A 13,799-nucleotide genomic window follows, 5' to 3' on the forward strand; every position below is an offset into this window, starting at 1 on the left:
AATAGAAAAACTTTCTACAAGCATCACTTAGCAGACTGTTACTGAAAATTCATCATTTACGCAGATGTGACCTAAGAGCATGGCTGCTCCCTGAAGTGGAAGAAGTATATTCCTTACTTACTACAGTTCTATCAGTGTTACCCCCTTAGGGTTAGGCACTCCCAAAGAAATATAAATATTTAGATTATTGGAAGATCCTTAAGGTAGCCTGAACTCTCACACCCATTTCTGATGATGCAGTTCCTTTTCTAAGGCAGTCACTCTCTGGCTAAGTTACACTGTTAGACTCCAACGAAGTGTTTGCATGCTAGAATCTCAATCTTCATAGCCAATAAGGGTATCCCCCAAAAGATGTACTTTGCAGTCCTGACAAAATTCTCAACATAGACCCCCCACCTTCTGCAGCACAGTAACAAACACTGGTTTATTCCCTGTGGAAGGTTTCTGCTGCCTACCATAAACACAGATTCCTAGAATAACCTATCTCTGATTGGCAACAAGTACATCAAACCTGAAATGTTTCAAACTGAACATCTGCAGTAACTGCTGACAAATGTTTCCTCAGAAACTTTCTGCACTAGTCTGTAAGTATGTCAAAATCCCAAATTCCACCCACTTTCTATCTGAGCAGCTGCAAATGTTCTCAGTGCTGTCTCAAAGAGCTGCCCCTTAATTGAGACAAGTTTCAAATAAGAAGGTAGAATTTAAATGTTGCCACAAAGCTGTCTGATAGCTTTAACCATTGCTCTTGCTTCCTAACAAAGCAATTGGCATAACTAGCATTAGCTGACACAGTGTTTTGTGGCCCATGTCAAGCTACACTATATGTAAGCCTTTGCCTTGGCATCTGCCTGTCTGCTGACTGACAGCTAACAACATCATATGAAGACATTTTAAGTACCAAAAAATGTGCAGCAAGCTCAGGAGCTTTCAGAACGCATCGGTAACAACTTCTTTATTTACCAATTTGTATTGCATGCTGACATATTTATTGAAAGATTGTTTTCCCGGATGTGTATTTTCCCTTTGCTCTCTTAATGAGATGCTGTCTCAAAAAATAAGGGAAAAGTGATACACATTCTTGGAAAATAGCAAAATAATCTCATTAGAGATCAGAACAATATCCTTGAATATTCTGATTTCTAGAATTTGTATGCATTTCTGTATGATGCTGTAAGCTTACTCATAGGCAGGAACAGGAATCAGTTTGAGACCTGAGCACTGAAACACAAATGCACTCCAGTAAGAGTTAATTAAATAACTCAGCAGTGGAATGTCCTTCGGCTGCAAGTGAAAAGTAGACCAGAATCCAGCACACCCTCATAAAAGTATTCAGAAAACACAAAATAATGACTGGTTTGTAGATGAGGCACTTACTGTGTGAAGTGGTCAAACAACTGTGTTCACACTGAGGGATTTCCCATCTGGCAAGAGCTGCTCCTGAAAAGAGGAGGGGAAAAGACAGTGACCTTGTGAAGTGGGTGAGTTTTAAAACACCACTCTCTGATGGAGTTGTCCTTGTTGATATATTAGCTTCAAGCTGCATTTGGATATAATTGAGATTCATGTAGCAAGTGGGGAGGGCTCCATTCTGCTGAGGAGATTCGATTATTCAGGGAGAGAATAATGGGACTGAATCGCTCATTTGGGCAGGTGTAACCAACCTGCTAGATCCAAGCAGGCCAGCTAAGGCTGCAGATTAATTGGGTTCATTATGTTTCATCTCTGAAACCAGAACATTCAAACCTCAAAGAAGCCTTATTAAATCCTAGATTTTCTTACAGGCAAACAGTGTGTCCATGTACTAAAAAGCTTCGGTTCACACTGACCAGCTTTGGGCATTAGAAAGTCAGGACAGGACCAGAAGGTACTGCATTGTCACGAGGGCTCAGGTTAAGGAGTGACAGCTTTAAGCCTGGTATGACTGGAACTCACGGAAATGAGAAGGTAGGGAAGCACTGCTCCTTTCCATCTCCCATCTCACATAAACCTGAGCAGCTGGGAATCCAAATCATTCTTACTTTACCCAGAAATAAGGAAAAGGAAACTGTGCAGCTGGGGATGGTGGTGGACAGTCTGTGAGCACCAATTCTACCAAAGAGTGTGAGAAGTACACAAACTTACTGAACAGACTCCAAAATCACCATGATAGGTTTTTTTTGACACCTGAGTAAATGACCCAGCCCTGGCTGTATTTTAATTTTTCATGTGCTAGCTATATTACAATCCCAAATAGACTCCTGTAAATCTATTTAGAAGCATAATGAAATGAAAACCAAGTTTGAATAGAGAATGCATTGATTTTCCATGTCAGAAATGAAGTAATTTAGTATTTCTTTCACTCAAGGTGCTACTGTTCTATGCCAGTACTAATTAAATTCTAATGTGTTCTGAGTGTAGAAATTATGTTGTCTTATAGTAAAGCAACTATATCAAATTGAGGGGTAGAGACATTAACGATCTGATCAGATGAATTAACATAAACCAGCAGTCCCTGTCATTGCCACAAGTACATTTTTCATTAGCACTGACTCCTCCTGATTTTGTTAATGGATTACTACATGGGGGGAGGGGATGGGGGGTGACAGGAGGAATAGGTAGTAAGTATTTTGTAACTGTAGGTCATGGAATTAAGAGGTGTAGAAAAGTAACAAAAAATTGTTTAGAGGTTTAAAAACTAACTCATAAGACAAAATGACCTCAAGGACCTCCCCATAGTCTCACATACACAGCTTTTCTCTGAACTTATTCACCAAATTCTTGCTTTATCTGTACAATATTCCCATGTCACTCTGACTGTTTCTTCAAAATCTTTCGAAAGCATCTTTTCAGCTCCTACTTTCAGTAGTAAATGGAGGTTATCTAGGGAACTTGAACCAGCTGTCCTTGTTTCAAAGGCAGTCTGCTTTAATAATTCACATTGGGCAATCAAAGTTTGTGCTTCAATTTACCTGTATGTAAAATCTGGAGCATATCTCATGTAACTGTAGCATCTCTTAAAGTTAATGTACTGCTTGAACACATTCCTTGACCAAAATTAGCTCTAGATATGCATATGGCAACAGTTCCTTAGGAATCCGGTTGAGATTTATGGGAACAGTCAAACCCAATGCTTCGGGCTGATGCACAAAAGAACATCGCGTCATGCAGCTGCGGCTAATTGGACAGATGGGCTCTGCCAGCAGCAATGTGTCTTAGCTGTCAAATATCCTGAACTTTTCAGCCACCTACACAACACACAGCCACATGTGAACACCCAGAGAAATTAATATGGATATTAGCTTTCACCATTCATTATCTTGTCATCGTTTTAAAGCACAATTTTGAAATGAGAGGACACATCGTGGCTTTTCTAATTACCACTTGCCCCAGCTACTGCAATCATAGACCCATAAAGGAATCCCAGTATTAATTATTTTTTGCTAATAAATATCAGTCAGGGATAAATAATGGACCAGAGCTCTTTCACCTTTTTATTAATCTATGGTATCTACTGTGAAAGTCTTGATGAAGAGAGCTCTGGCCTTTCAAGCAGTGAGTTTGCAGAGCAATACACGTTAGTTCTTTGGACTGCTGGGATTAAAACTTCCAGCAATGACTGACCATGTAACACTGCATGAATGGGAGATGTGAGGTACAGAATATGTATCTCTGCTGACATGAGCAATATTCACGAACCTTTTATTATTTTTTCAAGGGCCACTTAAGTGCCACTCAAAATCAAATTCTGAAAGGTATTTACTCAGGTAGGAAATGGGAACTCCATTAAAGCTGGTATGAGGAGGAGAGGAGCAGGATTACAACTCCAGCATCTTTAAAGTCCCTTCTAACCAAAGCCATTCTGTGGTGATTTATAAAGGATTCCATTTAACTCAGAGTGTTCAGAAGATGCCATATTTCCTCTATTCATATTTCATACAACACGTATATTAAATCCTTATTCCAAGGAGGAGAGCAAGCTTTCCTGTTTCCTTAATAATCCTTTTAAATTTTGACTTCTAAACACTCAGTGAATTACACAGCATAGAAAATGCCTCCTGAAGCTGCTCAGGTAACAGAGAACTTAAAGTTGTGTCACTGTTCTCCTATTTCTTTTGCCTTGCATTTTCATTCACTTGTGCGGAAACACCTGGAAAGTTCTGTATCTGGATGAGGACGTAATGATGCCATAGACTGCAGACAGTCACAGCACGTGACACTTTCTGACTTGCAGTAGAGGACTTTGGTCTTCCAAGCAGCACATTCTCCTCCTAGGAGCAACCTTGAATATTTTTTTAACTCCGGAATTAGAATTCTGAACTTGCTGCAGAGAGGCTTGAACAAGCCGTATGTGAAATAGCTGTTTCCTGTCAGGCTCCTAAAACCCCTAGCGGTTAAACGTAATTTTTTAAAGGCTTTATTTGCTATCAAGCACCTGAATCCTATATATTTTACAAGCTAATGAGCTAGTTTTTGAAGAGAAAAACGTAGCTGTTAGGAATATTAACTGAAGTTATGCTTACTGCAGGAGTGTGGGGGGTGCGTGTAAAAATCCTGCTTTAATGTGTAATCTTGGAGTAAGTCCCAGAAGAGATTGATTCAATTTCCATTTATTATGAGAGCAAAACTCAAAATTGCTCTGATGTATAGACACTTGCTATTCCCAGCTTCTTGCGAGCAGCAAATTAGTGATGTGTGGCAGGGCCTATGAGGACTAGTAATATGGATCCTAGAATTATGGTGCAGTGTGTAATAATGGAAAAGCTTAAAAATTGGTTTTGTGTTACAAGAAGAGATCTATAACTGACAGCTTCAATTAATAGGTCTCCAAACCACAAATCAGAAATCTACAGCTGCTTGCCCTTTTCATATGAAAGGATGCTTAGAAAAATCTCTAAATTATCATCTCTGGTTTGTGTTGCCTGGGGAACTGAAGCACAAGTTTTGAGTAAAAAGTTATAACATAAAATATGCTTTCAATATAACACTTAAGAGAAACCATAACATTTACACATCATCTGGTTCCATCCTTCCTTTAGAGGTTCTCCTCTATCCCTGGCCTCCATGTTAAATAAAATCATCTTGTTGAAGCACCTTCTGTAAACTGAAACAACTACAATGGTTGCGAAGTAAGCAAATTTTGCTGTTATAAAGTCATTGATCTTCTGCCACAGAGGGGCAACACCAAATCCAACACCAAATCTTTTCAAAGTGTTTTTGAAATTCATCTTGCAAGATTACAAAATTATGATCATGTGGAAAAACTCGCTATGTATTAATATCTGTAAACACCACAGAAAGACTCCTAAGGCTTAAATAACACACCCACCCTTCCCAAGCATCATTTCACTGAACAGAATGCTTGCCATTGGAAGATGTGAAAGCAGAATAATTAGGAACAGCAGAAATAAATCACAAGCAATGCTAACCCAAACTCCAGTTTGAGTAGCTCCAAGTACTGAAGTAAATCACAAGGAAGCAGGAGTCATTTGTACTAATTAACAAAGGTTTTGGAAGGAGTGCCTTGCTTTCAACCTGAACTTCCTTGGAGATTTAAAAGAGGTGCAGATACATGGATTTAAATTTGTTTCCTTGCTAAAGAGCTCAGATCTGTTAAGGAAGGTTCAGATATCGTTATGGATTCAGGAACAGTTCAACACAGGTACTGCATCATTCCACTTATGTGTGCACATGTGTAGAGAGATACTTGTATCTACCAATTCCATTTTGTTTGAATTCAAGACTAAAATCTGGGAACATGGGAAATTCTTGAAAAAAAAAAAGCGTCTTTCAGTGGGTTCTCATAAGGAGAACAAATGTCTTATACAGGGCCAAAGTGGAGAAATATTAATCAACTGCTGAAATGCAGAAAAGATTTTTCCTATTAGTCAGGAATTTAGCCTTTGAAATTTGACAAGAAGCCGCCTGAAAATTTCATTGGCTTTATTGTTTTTATCAGGTGCTTTTTGCAGAGAAGAGGGCAAATTGTGATACTTTATTTTTATTTGCACAGAACATAAATTTTATTGTGTAATGCATAAATTAAATTTGTGATAAAAAAATAAATAAATGTCAGCCTTGAATTGGGTGTAACAGAGGCTTGCAGAGCAAATCAACATCACATTGACAGAAGATGGGTGTTCAGATTTGTCCTTGAAGTGCTGGGGACATTGTACTTTGGCATGAACAGCCTCAGGCAACAAAGACTGAAACAAAAGATGTGAAGTTGGGTGAGGTAGTAGTCTCTATTTCATCCTTTCTTTTTCCTCTCAGCTTTTGTACATTGCAGCTCAAAGTCACTTTTGTTAACGACTTGAAAAGTCATTCTTTGCACACTGTAGAATGATGATCCAGAAGTTAAAGCACTTAATTTCTGAATAGCACACATCTAATCCTGAAGAATGCCAAGAGAAAGGATTTTTGCAGAGATAAACGTCAAAACAAGCTACGTCAAAACAAGCTTTCCCCAACAGCACATGCAACATCAATCAGGTATGACTGAAATAATTTTCCTGTTCCTAATTTGTAAAATTTGAATAATTGAAGGAATAAATTAATCTATACAGTGATCAGCCTATGGACTACGAATATTAAATAACTTGTTAACAACATAATTGAGAACATGCTTTCATTTCCGTTCATGCATCAGACTATCACAGTGGGTTTCCTTCCTTGTGAAAGGGCCAAAATCATGGCTTCAATGACTAGTCACGTATAAATATGTATGTGTGTACACTTCTCTGAGCTTTCTAGTATTGACATGTCATAAATAATGGGTATGCCTCCAATCAGTTGAATTTACTTTACAAACTTTCTACTTCGGCCGTTTCACTTTCGCGGCACAGCCTTGACAAGTCTTCTGCTAAAAGTTTTGAATTTTAAGTAGCATTATAACAGTTGATGTAGTTAAGGGCAGGAACAGATCCTGTGCTGTTGAACAGAACCTTGGGAGCCCAGCTAATTTCCTACCTCTGACTCCATGCAAAGCACTTTGAAGAGGAAATGGTAGGAGAAAGCATCGTTGTAGCTGTGTGGGATTTACAAGAATGTCAAGACACATTAGCATGGAAGTAAATACCAGCTGTAATTTATTTTGAGTGATGAAACACTTGTCCTGTCTATTAGTGCCACACACAATTAATTGTCAGTGTTACTTGACAAAAGTAAAATAAAGACTTTGCACAAAGCATGTTGCAGAAGCCTATTGGGATTTTCAAGAGACTCTGAAGCCACACTGGTCTGTAGCACAACTTCAGTTAAGCTGCCATTTATGAAGTGTTGTGGGCAATCAGTGCATTTTTATTAATATTTATTAAAAGTTTCCAGAGAAATCAGGGAACAGATGTTATACACGTGTTACAGACATAATTAGGATTCATCCAGGGATAGTCACAATCACACCAGCAGCTCAAAACCAAGACTTTTAATCAATGGTTAATTTTTAAAATCCAAATACTGCCCATTAATTGTCCCTTCATAACTCAAACTTTAAATGTGATAGAAACCTCTTTCTTCCTCTGGCTTTGATATCACTGCAGATTATTTTTGTCCCAAAGTTTTTTTCTATTCAACAGCCCTTGAAATGAATATGAAATTCTTAGGTTTCCTTGGGTTTTAGCAGTAGTGTAGCTTTGCTGACTAACATTTTTAACAAAATACACATTGTCAAATCAAAACTCAGTTGTGCATAAACTGGAAAAAGAAACATACTTAATGAAAAATGTAAATTCAATCTGATAGCTAACATTTTGCATCATCCAAAAAAATTATCTATTATTGGTTAAGTAACCAATATAATTTGAAAAGAAAAACAGCAACATTCATTTTCTTTCTAAACCCTCTCAAAATAAATAAATGTCTGTTGTAAAATCTTACAGTGTTAAATACATTCAGAAACAGGTCTGCAACAGAATGCATTGTACCCACTGTAAAAAGCCTTCTCTTCCTATGGAAAGTTTAAAGAAGAAACTTCCCATCTCATTAAATCAGGAAATAGAACACAAATGTTTGAAAGGCTCATGACTCAAAATTTTATTGATTTACTGTCAGACACTGTTTTTCTTAATTTACAAGCCACTAATTCACTTACTATCTATCATACAACACTACAACTCTAATAGAGATCTCTAGTTAACACCAGTAGAAATTTCCACCACAGTAACTCCTGACATTCTGGAGTTTCTCAACCCACCTTCCCAGGCAATTTGTTCAGATACTTATGTTTGACACTTAACTTTCAGTTCATCTTAGTAGCACAGGGAGACGTTCCCACTGTTCCATACATCACCTTTGCTGCTGACACCTTAAGAACATCCAAGGCCAGTTCTTTAACATTTGTATCTACCAAAAATACGACTCATTCCTGATTGTGAAATTACATGTTTCTCTATCACTTGGACTTCTATGTACTATTATAATAAAATAATCCAAAAGGTTGACAGGAAGCAATAGCTTACTCATGTCTCCTTAAAGATTAATTTCCATGATAGTTGAAAAGGGGCTCCCTCCATTTGGGATGAGATGATGTGGATGTTAATACTAATAAACATAAGTCTGTTGTATTCTTGGCCATCCAAAGGCTTTGTAGTGGAAGTTAGCCTAAATAAGACTCATTAACTTACCAACCCTCTTTATACCTGCTGTGAAAATATGACTTGTCTCAACTGAACACAACTTCTGCTAGCATAAGTGTTTTGTAATAACTACGATGATGAAGGTGGTCATCCTCAAAGCTAGAAAGCAGAGATATATTTATCTCAGATCAAATGGGTGATCATGAGTTCATGAGTTCATGAGTTATTCTTTTACAGCCTTTTGAAGGAAAATGACTAAATGCTTTAGTTTAAAAAAAAAAAATCTACAAACATGCATTGTAACATTGAAGAAATCCTATGGATTTATATTTTAAGCAAATACTTGTCTAAAAAAACATTAAATACCAGAATTAATTTGTAATTAAGCATTATGGCGCCATAACAAGTATTTGGACTCCAGGAAATTTCAAATCTACAATGTACACCATGTTTACTGATGTCCTGATCAATTAATATTAGGCCACTTGAATGTTGTCTCAAAACAAAAATTGCAGAGTATGATGTCCTTTAGTATCTAATCATTCTACCTAAACTCTGATATCTCCTTTCTCAACTTCATAAAGTCGAGATGTATGCCAAATCCAAGTCCTTCATTACATTCTTTCCAATGATGTCACTCCTTTACCATGGACTGGAGCAGCAAGGAATTTATACAATATAATGTATCAGCCTGTTTAACAGAGGAAGTGTTTGTTAAAGAAAACAAACAAAACCACAAACACAAGCTGACAGGCATCCCACACAGTTTGAGCTACAGATTTGTCTTTTTTCCTTTTTAACTTTTCATGTAGATTTCTGAAGAGCCCACAGAGACATCTTGTGCCTGGATAACAAATAGCAAGTCATCGGTACGAGAGAGGAGGACCATGGCCCCTGGGACATGAGCAACACAGACAGCTGGCATTTACCAGTATCACTGCTCAGGAGTGCAAAGCTTGCACCATCTCTCTTGTATACAGATGGGTGAGGAGAAGGTGGTGGTGGTGGAAGCTCATGCTGTTGAGCACCCAGAACAGCCATAGCAGCATCCAGTCTTTTTTAATTAGGTAGTCTATAGATTTCATTAGGATGTGATGATTCAAAAATATGCTCCATCTAATAGCCACTGTTAAGCATTGCTTCTTAAATCAAGAAGCATGTGTTACATGCTGGTAAGTGCATTGCAGATATCAAATGCTATCTGTGCCCTTTTTTCAGCTGGAATTCTTGAGTTTAGTTACAAGATAGGTGTAAATAGCATGCTGGTATTTGAGATAAAGCTTAAATATTTCAGTCACCATCAGTGAGATGAAGTACAAGCACTCTGAGCTTGAGAGTGGTTTAGCCTTAGGCAGTGAGGGGGGCTGTAGGCTACCTCAGAGAGGTCAGAGGAAGATTGAGACTGTTTCCTATCAAACCATTTACTTAACCAGTAACTCTGAAATCAAACTGACTGGTATAAAGGTGGCTTACAGAGCGCATTTGTTAACCCAGTGCAACATTTGCCATCAGACAAGCCCACATATTTCATGGCAATATTGCACCAAGACTTAGAAAACTATTTTTGTTCTCAGTGTTACTGCTGCTCAGGATGATAATTAAGAGAGGCATGCGCTGAACTGGAAGGAAATGTGTAAGAGGCTCTGGAAAAGTAGCCCTGAAGCTATAGTAGCAGTAGAAATGAAGTTCTGTTATTTAGAGCCAAAAAAGGGAGGTCACAAAAGATGTGGTTGGCAAAGAATTTACTTATCCCCACTATCTTCACAAGAGGCTCCTTAAGATTATCACTTGCTCTAAGGTACATTAATTTTTCAGAGAAAATAAAGGAATGGGAGTAACTGATTTTTTTTCTGATTTTTTTTCTTTTTTTAAAATGGATTCATGAAGTAACTGTAAGTTTGTCTGGACAAGAAAACATCATGACTTCTTAAACAAACATCTGGAAAAGAAAAATACCTGCCTTTTGGCTGCATGTGGCATGTGAAAAATTAAGAATGGTTCTTGACCTGTCTGGTGAAAAGCAGATGACTTACCTGAGAAACAAAAAAAGATAGGAAAGATGCTGTTCAGGAGATAGTATCAGAGAGTTACAGCTTCCAGGACAGTAGTAACTTATGGTGCAGAAAATGAGTTCATGGTTGGAACTTTGGACAGATGCAGTAGAAAATAGGCTTGATTCCCATCTGTGTAATGCTGTTCTTTGTTCCTGGGAAGCAGACAAAAATTTCTGCCTGTTTTTTTAGCTTATGACTTCAGAGTGGCACATGTTGAGCTGTTGCAGTCCTGCAAGAAAGCACACCATCAGATGAGGCTTCTTCATTCTGCAGGTCAGCATTGCACCTTAAATAGCAGCTGAAAAGTTGATTTAAGTGGCTCACTGAAGAAACCACTCTAACAGCCTGGTATCCTTTCCTTCTCACAGAAGGAGGGATAGACCTAACAGCAAGGATTCATGGCTGAGACATCTCTACATCCATGCTGGCTGCTGCAGCAGCCAGGTATCACTTAGACACAGCGGCTTGTAGAAGAGGACACCACAGTCCTGCTCCCTGGAAATGCATCAAGCTCACCTTGAAAAACAAAAACTCAACAACAAAATCCTAATCCCAAACATGAACAGTGTATCTCAACCAGTTCCTCTTCTATCAGTTAAGAGCAGAAATACTGGGTGACAGTAATACCACTAATTGTATTTCTAAAAAAACAGCCAAATTCTTTTGGCATGTACCTCATCATCCATACTGCTTTATCTGCATAATTTTAGTAGTCAGGCACCTACTTTAGGTAGCATTTTTCTGTCCTTGATGGATAGTCACAGCAGGAAATTACTTCTTCCTATCAATAGGTAAATAGGTTGCCTATGTATATTGTCACAGTCAGGTTGGATTCCGTAACACTTCCCTTTCCCACAAAAGATATTCATTACTAACCACAAAAAAAGAATCTCTATAATAGTCAAAAAGGCACAGAAGAAATAATATTTTGCTTTAAACTTGATTGTTTTCACACTTGCATGATATATACATAAGCACAATTTTATTAGACTTGACTTTCTCCTAGGATATTTCTATGTCTAGAATAGGAATTTCAATAAAAGGAATATAGGGAGACTTTGAAGTGCTATTCTTGTTCATTCACATTTTGCAGAGGGGGAAATTGCTACCCAGAATGTAATGCTGAGGACTTTATCTAACATTGGATTTATTCCCAATGTACAAAACAGAACTGCACCAACATTATACTGATGTAAAGTTTGCATATGCTCAGAATGAGGCTGTTTGTTGCTAGAGAAACTTAGAGATTTGTGCTTCTTTACAAAAAGTGCTGGCAACCACAATCCACTCACTATTTCCAGTAGCATTTCACTTTTAAGATGTCACATATAAACAGGGCAATCCAGCTTTGGATTCACACAAAACTCTGCTTGCTTTCATGGTAGAAATTAGCTTCATGGAACCACAAGTATATTGAAAAAAAAAAAAAAAAAAAAAAAAGAAAGAGAGATAGTAACAATAATAATAAAAATGTTTTGTAAACTTTGCAGTTAAATACAAAAAAAAAAGAGATTTTGTTCAGAAAAAATCACCTAGGGTGTTGATGTTGATAAAATTGGCAAGACAAATCTTACTGACTTTCACAGATGCTCTGGGGCTGGCTCAAGAATCCACATATGCATTCATCAATTGAAATTCATGACAGACTAATGAAACAAATTGTACCTGAGCACTGAAATGTGCAGGTTACATAATCACATCAAAGTAGGCAAGACATTCAGAAGTGAGCAATCAAACACTTCTACTGCAGGCAGCATTAAATATTGAAATATCATTGTTCTGTACAGTGCTGTACCATAGAAACCACCCAATATCTCATCTAATAACCCACTGGAGCATAAGAAAACAAAATTAGAAGGCAAAATATTTATTTACCATTGAAGCAACCTACTTTTAAGTTGGATCAAGTCAGCTGTTTCTCTCTGAACAAGTAAAGTTCATCCTTACAAAAAAAAAGATCAGTAGTACAAGTCAGCATAACTAAGGGTTATTTAGGGAACTGTGCTGATTTCCCACTTGCCTATTCACTGCTGTTTTGATAGAGATGAATAAGGCAAGGTTTGTTTCTAAGATGCAGGCAGCTGTAAATTACAACAAGGTGTGTTCTGAAGGCAGATCCTATTGTGTCAGACTGCTAGGAAGAGAATTCATTTAACAGTGAAAGTTAGTCCACAGGATATTTGTGCACCATTTTTTCTCAGATAAATCATTTAGTGCACTTGCTCTTTAGTCCATGCATGCAATGTTTCTTTTTTTGTGATACATTCTGACCTCAAGGGTGAGATGCATTAAATTCCAGGATAACTAAAACATTTTTTACTGCAAGCCTTTACTGTTTTGATGAAATATAGATAACAAGCTCATGAATATCAGGGAGAGGACTCAATCTAAGGAGGGGGATAAGAAATACAAACATCTCTGTGTCAGAGTTGTAAGGCATCACTTAGTTGTAGGGATATGAAAAGGAAACACACGAGAACTAAGAGAGCACTTTGTTCAGGACAGTTCTTTCCTTGTGTTGTTTCAGTTCCCTCATAGGATAGATATCTGCAATCAAATCACAGTGGATCCTGACACGTCATGTTTGACTTCCATTCAGCCCTTCGACTGAAATCATACGAGGTAAGATGGTGACCATACGAAGGTGAATTTCTCCATACGCTTTCCAGACAAGAATATAGCAGTAATTAATTGCTATGTGGAAAGGAATCACAACAAAGAGAAACAAAATGAAAAGTATGAAAGTGTTCTTTGGTCTTTCGAAGGAATCATTTATTTGCCTGCAACAGTGTTAGCCAGTGTCATCAACACAAAATGTAACTGTGTGTGTAATGTTATGGTGGTTGCGTTAAGATGGCCTGCACCATTCCTGGGAAAACGGGCAGAGATTCAACATAGGAAAGTGAATTAAGGAACCATTAAGGAGTGGAAGGGCTGGAGGTGTATCTTGCCATGCAAGTGGACTGTAGTTAACAGTTAGAAACTGAACTGCTCTTGAGTGAAAGCAAATCTACAACGATGAAAATGCTGTAAGCAAGGAAACGTTAATGTGATCGGTTGTTCCTACAGCTCTGTTCTTCACAAGGCTCTGAATCAAGACAGATTCAGGTTAATTCAGAAGAGACTTGGCGTTTTCTTCTGAAAACATCTTCAGAACCTCACATACACATTACCTATGTATCTGCTTCAGCAC

Source organism: Lagopus muta, chromosome 17 (genome assembly GCF_023343835.1).
Source record: "Lagopus muta isolate bLagMut1 chromosome 17, bLagMut1 primary, whole genome shotgun sequence".
Lineage (NCBI taxonomy): Eukaryota > Metazoa > Chordata > Aves > Galliformes > Phasianidae > Lagopus > Lagopus muta.